The sequence below is a fragment of the Mytilus edulis genome, chromosome 3 (assembly GCF_963676685.1).
Source record: "Mytilus edulis chromosome 3, xbMytEdul2.2, whole genome shotgun sequence".
Taxonomy (NCBI): domain Eukaryota; kingdom Metazoa; phylum Mollusca; class Bivalvia; order Mytilida; family Mytilidae; genus Mytilus; species Mytilus edulis.
The window spans coordinates 104,728,478-104,735,798 of record NC_092346.1 but is presented as its reverse complement, the minus strand read 5'-3'; positions in this window follow the sequence as shown (position 1 = coordinate 104,735,798).

The following is a 7,321-nucleotide window of genomic DNA, read 5'->3' as shown; positions in this document are numbered from 1 at the left end:
CTGATTTTAGTAGTATATAAACAAAACAAAATGTTCTCGCTAAATATATCATATGTCATTTTTCCTCTCTCTTTCATTACAACTCATCTTTAATTATTTGTTGATCATCGTTATATTGTTCATTTTCTTGGACGATGTATTATTCGTCCCCGAGGGTATCACCAGCCCAGTAGTCAGCACTTCGGTGTTGACATGAATATTAATTATATGGTCATTTTTATAAATTTTCTGTTTACAAAACTTTGAGTTTTTCGAAAAACTAAGGATTTTCTTACCCCAGGAGTAGATTACCTTAGCCGTATTTGGCACAACTTTTTGGAATTTTGGATCCTCAATGCTCTTCAACTTTGTTTTTATTTGGCTTTTTAACTATTTCGATCTGAGCGTCACTGATGAGTCTTATGTAGACGAAACGCGCGTTTGGCGTATAAAATTATAATCCTGGTACTTTTGATAACTTTTTACACCACTGGGTCGATGCCACTGCTGGTGGACGTTTCGTCCCCGAGGGTATCACCAGCCCAGTAGTCAGCACTTCGGTGTTGACATGAATATTAATTATATGGTCATTTTTATAAATTTTCTGTTTACAAAACTTTGAGTTTTTCGAAAAACTAAGGATTTTCTTACCCCAGGAGTAGATTACCTTAGCCGTATTTGGCACAACTTTTTGGAATTTTGGATCCTCAATGCTCTTCAACTTTGTTTTTATTTGGCTTTTTAACTATTTCGATCTGAGCGTCACTGATGAGTCTTATGTAGACGAAACGCGCGTTTGGCGTATAAAATTATAATCCTGGTACTTTTGATAACTTTTTACACCACTGGGTCGATGCCACTGCTGGTGGACGTTTCGTCCCCGAGGGTATCACCAGCCCAGTAGTCAGCACTTCGGTGTTGACATGAATATTAATTATATGGTCATTTTTATAAATTTTCTGTTTACAAAACTTTGAGTTTTTCGAAAAACTAAGGATTTTCTTACCCCAGGAGTAGATTACCTTAGCCGTATTTGGCACAACTTTTTGGAATTTTGGATCCTCAATGCTCTTCAACTTTGTTTTTATTTGGCTTTTTAACTATTTCGATCTGAGCGTCACTGATGAGTCTTATGTAGACGAAACGCGCGTTTGGCGTATAAAATTATAATCCTGGTACTTTTGATAACTTTTTACACCACTGGGTCGATGCCACTGCTGGTGGACGTTTCGTCCCCGAGGGTATCACCAGCCCAGTAGTCAGCACTTCGGTGTTGACATGAATATTAATTATATGGTCATTTTTATAAATTTTCTGTTTACAAAACTTTGAGTTTTTCGAAAAACTAAGGATTTTCTTACCCCAGGAGTAGATTACCTTAGCCGTATTTGGCACAACTTTTTGGAATTTTGGATCCTCAATGCTCTTCAACTTTGTTTTTATTTGGCTTTTTAACTATTTCGATCTGAGCGTCACTGATGAGTCTTATGTAGACGAAACGCGCGTTTGGCGTATAAAATTATAATCCTGGTACTTTTGATAACTTTTTACACCACTGGGTCGATGCCACTGCTGGTGGACGTTTCGTCCCCGAGGGTATCACCAGCCCAGTAGTCAGCACTTCGGTGTTGACATGAATATTAATTATATGGTCATTTTTATAAATTTTCTGTTTACAAAACTTTGAGTTTTTCGAAAAACTAAGGATTTTCTTACCCCAGGAGTAGATTACCTTAGCCGTATTTGGCACAACTTTTTGGAATTTTGGATCCTCAATGCTCTTCAACTTTGTTTTTATTTGGCTTTTTAACTATTTCGATCTGAGCGTCACTGATGAGTCTTATGTAGACGAAACGCGCGTTTGGCGTATAAAATTATAATCCTGGTACTTTTGATAACTTTTTACACCACTGGGTCGATGCCACTGCTGGTGGACGTTTCGTCCCCGAGGGTATCACCAGCCCAGTAGTCAGCACTTCGGTGTTGACATGAATATTAATTATATGGTCATTTTTATAAATTTTCTGTTTACAAAACTTTGAGTTTTTCGAAAAACTAAGGATTTTCTTACCCCAGGAGTAGATTACCTTAGCCGTATTTGGCACAACTTTTTGGAATTTTGGATCCTCAATGCTCTTCAACTTTGTTTTTATTTGGCTTTTTAACTATTTCGATCTGAGCGTCACTGATGAGTCTTATGTAGACGAAACGCGCGTTTGGCGTATAAAATTATAATCCTGGTACTTTTGATAACTTTTTACACCACTGGGTCGATGCCACTGCTGGTGGACGTTTCGTCCCCGAGGGTATCACCAGCCCAGTAGTCAGCACTTCGGTGTTGACATGAATATTAATTATATGGTCATTTTTATAAATTTTCTGTTTACAAAACTTTGAGTTTTTCGAAAAACTAAGGATTTTCTTACCCCAGGAGTAGATTACCTTAGCCGTATTTGGCACAACTTTTTGGAATTTTGGATCCTCAATGCTCTTCAACTTTGTTTTTATTTGGCTTTTTAACTATTTCGATCTGAGCGTCACTGATGAGTCTTATGTAGACGAAACGCGCGTTTGGCGTATAAAATTATAATCCTGGTACTTTTGATAACTTTTTACACCACTGGGTCGATGCCACTGCTGGTGGACGTTTCGTCCCCGAGGGTATCACCAGCCCAGTAGTCAGCACTTCGGTGTTGACATGAATATTAATTATATGGTCATTTTTATAAATTTTCTGTTTACAAAACTTTGAGTTTTTCGAAAAACTAAGGATTTTCTTACCCCAGGAGTAGATTACCTTAGCCGTATTTGGCACAACTTTTTGGAATTTTGGATCCTCAATGCTCTTCAACTTTGTTTTTATTTGGCTTTTTAACTATTTCGATCTGAGCGTCACTGATGAGTCTTATGTAGACGAAACGCGCGTTTGGCGTATAAAATTATAATCCTGGTACTTTTGATAACTTTTTACACCACTGGGTCGATGCCACTGCTGGTGGACGTTTCGTCCCCGAGGGTATCACCAGCCAAGTAGTCAGCACTTCGGTGTTGACATGAATATTAATTATATGGTCATTTTTATAAATTTTCTGTTTACAAAACTTTGAGTTTTTCGAAAAACTAAGGATTTTCTTACCCCAGGAGTAGATTACCTTAGCCGTATTTGGCACAACTTTTTGGAATTTTGGATCCTCAATGCTCTTCAACTTTGTTTTTATTTGGCTTTTTAACTATTTCGATCTGAGCGTCACTGATGAGTCTTATGTAGACGAAACGCGCGTTTGGCGTATAAAATTATAATCCTGGTACTTTTGATAACTTTTTACACCACTGGGTCGATGCCACTGCTGGTGGACGTTTCGTCCCCGAGGGTATCACCAGCCCAGTAGTCAGCACTTCGGTGTTGACATGAATATTAATTATATGGTCATTTTTATAAATTTTCTGTTTACAAAACTTTGAGTTTTTCGAAAAACTAAGGATTTTCTTACCCCAGGAGTAGATTACCTTAGCCGTATTTGGCACAACTTTTTGGAATTTTGGATCCTCAATGCTCTTCAACTTTGTTTTTATTTGGCTTTTTAACTATTTCGATCTGAGCGTCACTGATGAGTCTTATGTAGACGAAACGCGCGTTTGGCGTATAAAATTATAATCCTGGTACTTTTGATAACTTTTTACACCACTGGGTCGATGCCACTGCTGGTGGACGTTTCGTCCCCGAGGGTATCACCAGCCCAGTAGTCAGCACTTCGGTGTTGACATGAATATTAATTATATGGTCATTTTTATAAATTTTCTGTTTACAAAACTTTGAGTTTTTCGAAAAACTAAGGATTTTCTTACCCCAGGAGTAGATTACCTTAGCCGTATTTGGCACAACTTTTTGGAATTTTGGATCCTCAATGCTCTTCAACTTTGTTTTTATTTGGCTTTTTAACTATTTCGATCTGAGCGTCACTGATGAGTCTTATGTAGACGAAACGCGCGTTTGGCGTATAAAATTATAATCCTGGTACTTTTGATAACTTTTTACACCACTGGGTCGATGCCACTGCTGGTGGACGTTTCGTCCCCGAGGGTATCACCAGCCCAGTAGTCAGCACTTCGGTGTTGACATGAATATTAATTATATGGTCATTTTTATAAATTTTCTGTTTACAAAACTTTGAGTTTTTCGAAAAACTAAGGATTTTCTTACCCCAGGAGTAGATTACCTTAGCCGTATTTGGCACAACTTTTTGGAATTTTGGATCCTCAATGCTCTTCAACTTTGTTTTTATTTGGCTTTTTAACTATTTCGATCTGAGCGTCACTGATGAGTCTTATGTAGACGAAACGCGCGTTTGGCGTATAAAATTATAATCCTGGTACTTTTGATAACTTTTTACACCACTGGGTCGATGCCACTGCTGGTGGACGTTTCGTCCCCGAGGGTATCACCAGCCCAGTAGTCAGCACTTCGGTGTTGACATGAATATTAATTATATGGTCATTTTTATAAATTTTCTGTTTACAAAACTTTGAGTTTTTCGAAAAACTAAGGATTTTCTTACCCCAGGAGTAGATTACCTTAGCCGTATTTGGCACAACTTTTTGGAATTTTGGATCCTCAATGCTCTTCAACTTTGTTTTTATTTGGCTTTTTAACTATTTCGATCTGAGCGTCACTGATGAGTCTTATGTAGACGAAACGCGCGTTTGGCGTATAAAATTATAATCCTGGTACTTTTGATAACTTTTTACACCACTGGGTCGATGCCACTGCTGGTGGACGTTTCGTCCCCGAGGGTATCACCAGCCCAGTAGTCAGCACTTCGGTGTTGACATGAATATTAATTATATGGTCATTTTTATAAATTTTCTGTTTACAAAACTTTGAGTTTTTCGAAAAACTAAGGATTTTCTTACCCCAGGAGTAGATTACCTTAGCCGTATTTGGCACAACTTTTTGGAATTTTGGATCCTCAATGCTCTTCAACTTTGTTTTTATTTGGCTTTTTAACTATTTCGATCTGAGCGTCACTGATGAGTCTTATGTAGACGAAACGCGCGTTTGGCGTATAAAATTATAATCCTGGTACTTTTGATAACTTTTTACACCACTGGGTCGATGCCACTGCTGGTGGACGTTTCGTCCCCGAGGGTATCACCAGCCCAGTAGTCAGCACTTCGGTGTTGACATGAATATTAATTATATGGTCATTTTTATAAATTTTCTGTTTACAAAACTTTGAGTTTTTCGAAAAACTAAGGATTTTCTTACCCCAGGAGTAGATTACCTTAGCCGTATTTGGCACAACTTTTTGGAATTTTGGATCCTCAATGCTCTTCAACTTTGTTTTTATTTGGCTTTTTAACTATTTCGATCTGAGCGTCACTGATGAGTCTTATGTAGACGAAACGCGCGTTTGGCGTATAAAATTATAATCCTGGTACTTTTGATAACTTTTTACACCACTGGGTCGATGCCACTGCTGGTGGACGTTTCGTCCCCGAGGGTATCACCAGCCCAGTAGTCAGCACTTCGGTGTTGACATGAATATTAATTATATGGTCATTTTTATAAATTTTCTGTTTACAAAACTTTGAGTTTTTCGAAAAACTAAGGATTTTCTTACCCCAGGAGTAGATTACCTTAGCCGTATTTGGCACAACTTTTTGGAATTTTGGATCCTCAATGCTCTTCAACTTTGTTTTTATTTGGCTTTTTAACTATTTCGATCTGAGCGTCACTGATGAGTCTTATGTAGACGAAACGCGCGTTTGGCGTATAAAATTATAATCCTGGTACTTTTGATAACTTTTTACACCACTGGGTCGATGCCACTGCTGGTGGACGTTTCGTCCCCGAGGGTATCACCAGCCCAGTAGTCAGCACTTCGGTGTTGACATGAATATTAATTATATGGTCATTTTTATAAATTTTCTGTTTACAAAACTTTGAGTTTTTCGAAAAACTAAGGATTTTCTTACCCCAGGAGTAGATTACCTTAGCCGTATTTGGCACAACTTTTTGGAATTTTGGATCCTCAATGCTCTTCAACTTTGTTTTTATTTGGCTTTTTAACTATTTCGATCTGAGCGTCACTGATGAGTCTTATGTAGACGAAACGCGCGTTTGGCGTATAAAATTATAATCCTGGTACTTTTGATAACTTTTTACACCACTGGGTCGATGCCACTGCTGGTGGACGTTTCGTCCCCGAGGGTATCACCAGCCCAGTAGTCAGCACTTCGGTGTTGACATGAATATTAATTATATGGTCATTTTTATAAATTTTCTGTTTACAAAACTTTGAGTTTTTCGAAAAACTAAGGATTTTCTTACCCCAGGAGTAGATTACCTTAGCCGTATTTGGCACAACTTTTTGGAATTTTGGATCCTCAATGCTCTTCAACTTTGTTTTTATTTGGCTTTTTAACTATTTCGATCTGAGCGTCACTGATGAGTCTTATGTAGACGAAACGCGCGTTTGGCGTATAAAATTATAATCCTGGTACTTTTGATAACTTTTTACACCACTGGGTCGATGCCACTGCTGGTGGACGTTTCGTCCCCGAGGGTATCACCAGCCCAGTAGTCAGCACTTCGGTGTTGACATGAATATTAATTATATGGTCATTTTTATAAATTTTCTGTTTACAAAACTTTGAGTTTTTCGAAAAACTAAGGATTTTCTTACCCCAGGAGTAGATTACCTTAGCCGTATTTGGCACAACTTTTTGGAATTTTGGATCCTCAATGCTCTTCAACTTTGTTTTTATTTGGCTTTTTAACTATTTCGATCTGAGCGTCACTGATGAGTCTTATGTAGACGAAACGCGCGTTTGGCGTATAAAATTATAATCCTGGTACTTTTGATAACTTTTTACACCACTGGGTCGATGCCACTGCTGGTGGACGTTTCGTCCCCGAGGGTATCACCAGCCCAGTAGTCAGCACTTCGGTGTTGACATGAATATTAATTATATGGTCATTTTTATAAATTTTCTGTTTACAAAACTTTGAGTTTTTCGAAAAACTAAGGATTTTCTTACCCCAGGAGTAGATTACCTTAGCCGTATTTGGCACAACTTTTTGGAATTTTGGATCCTCAATGCTCTTCAACTTTGTTTTTATTTGGCTTTTTAACTATTTCGATCTGAGCGTCACTGATGAGTCTTATGTAGACGAAACGCGCGTTTGGCGTATAAAATTATAATCCTGGTACTTTTGATAACTTTTTACACCACTGGGTCGATGCCACTGCTGGTGGACGTTTCGTCCCCGAGGGTATCACCAGCCCAGTAGTCAGCACTTCGGTGTTGACATGAATATTAATTATATGGTCATTTTTAT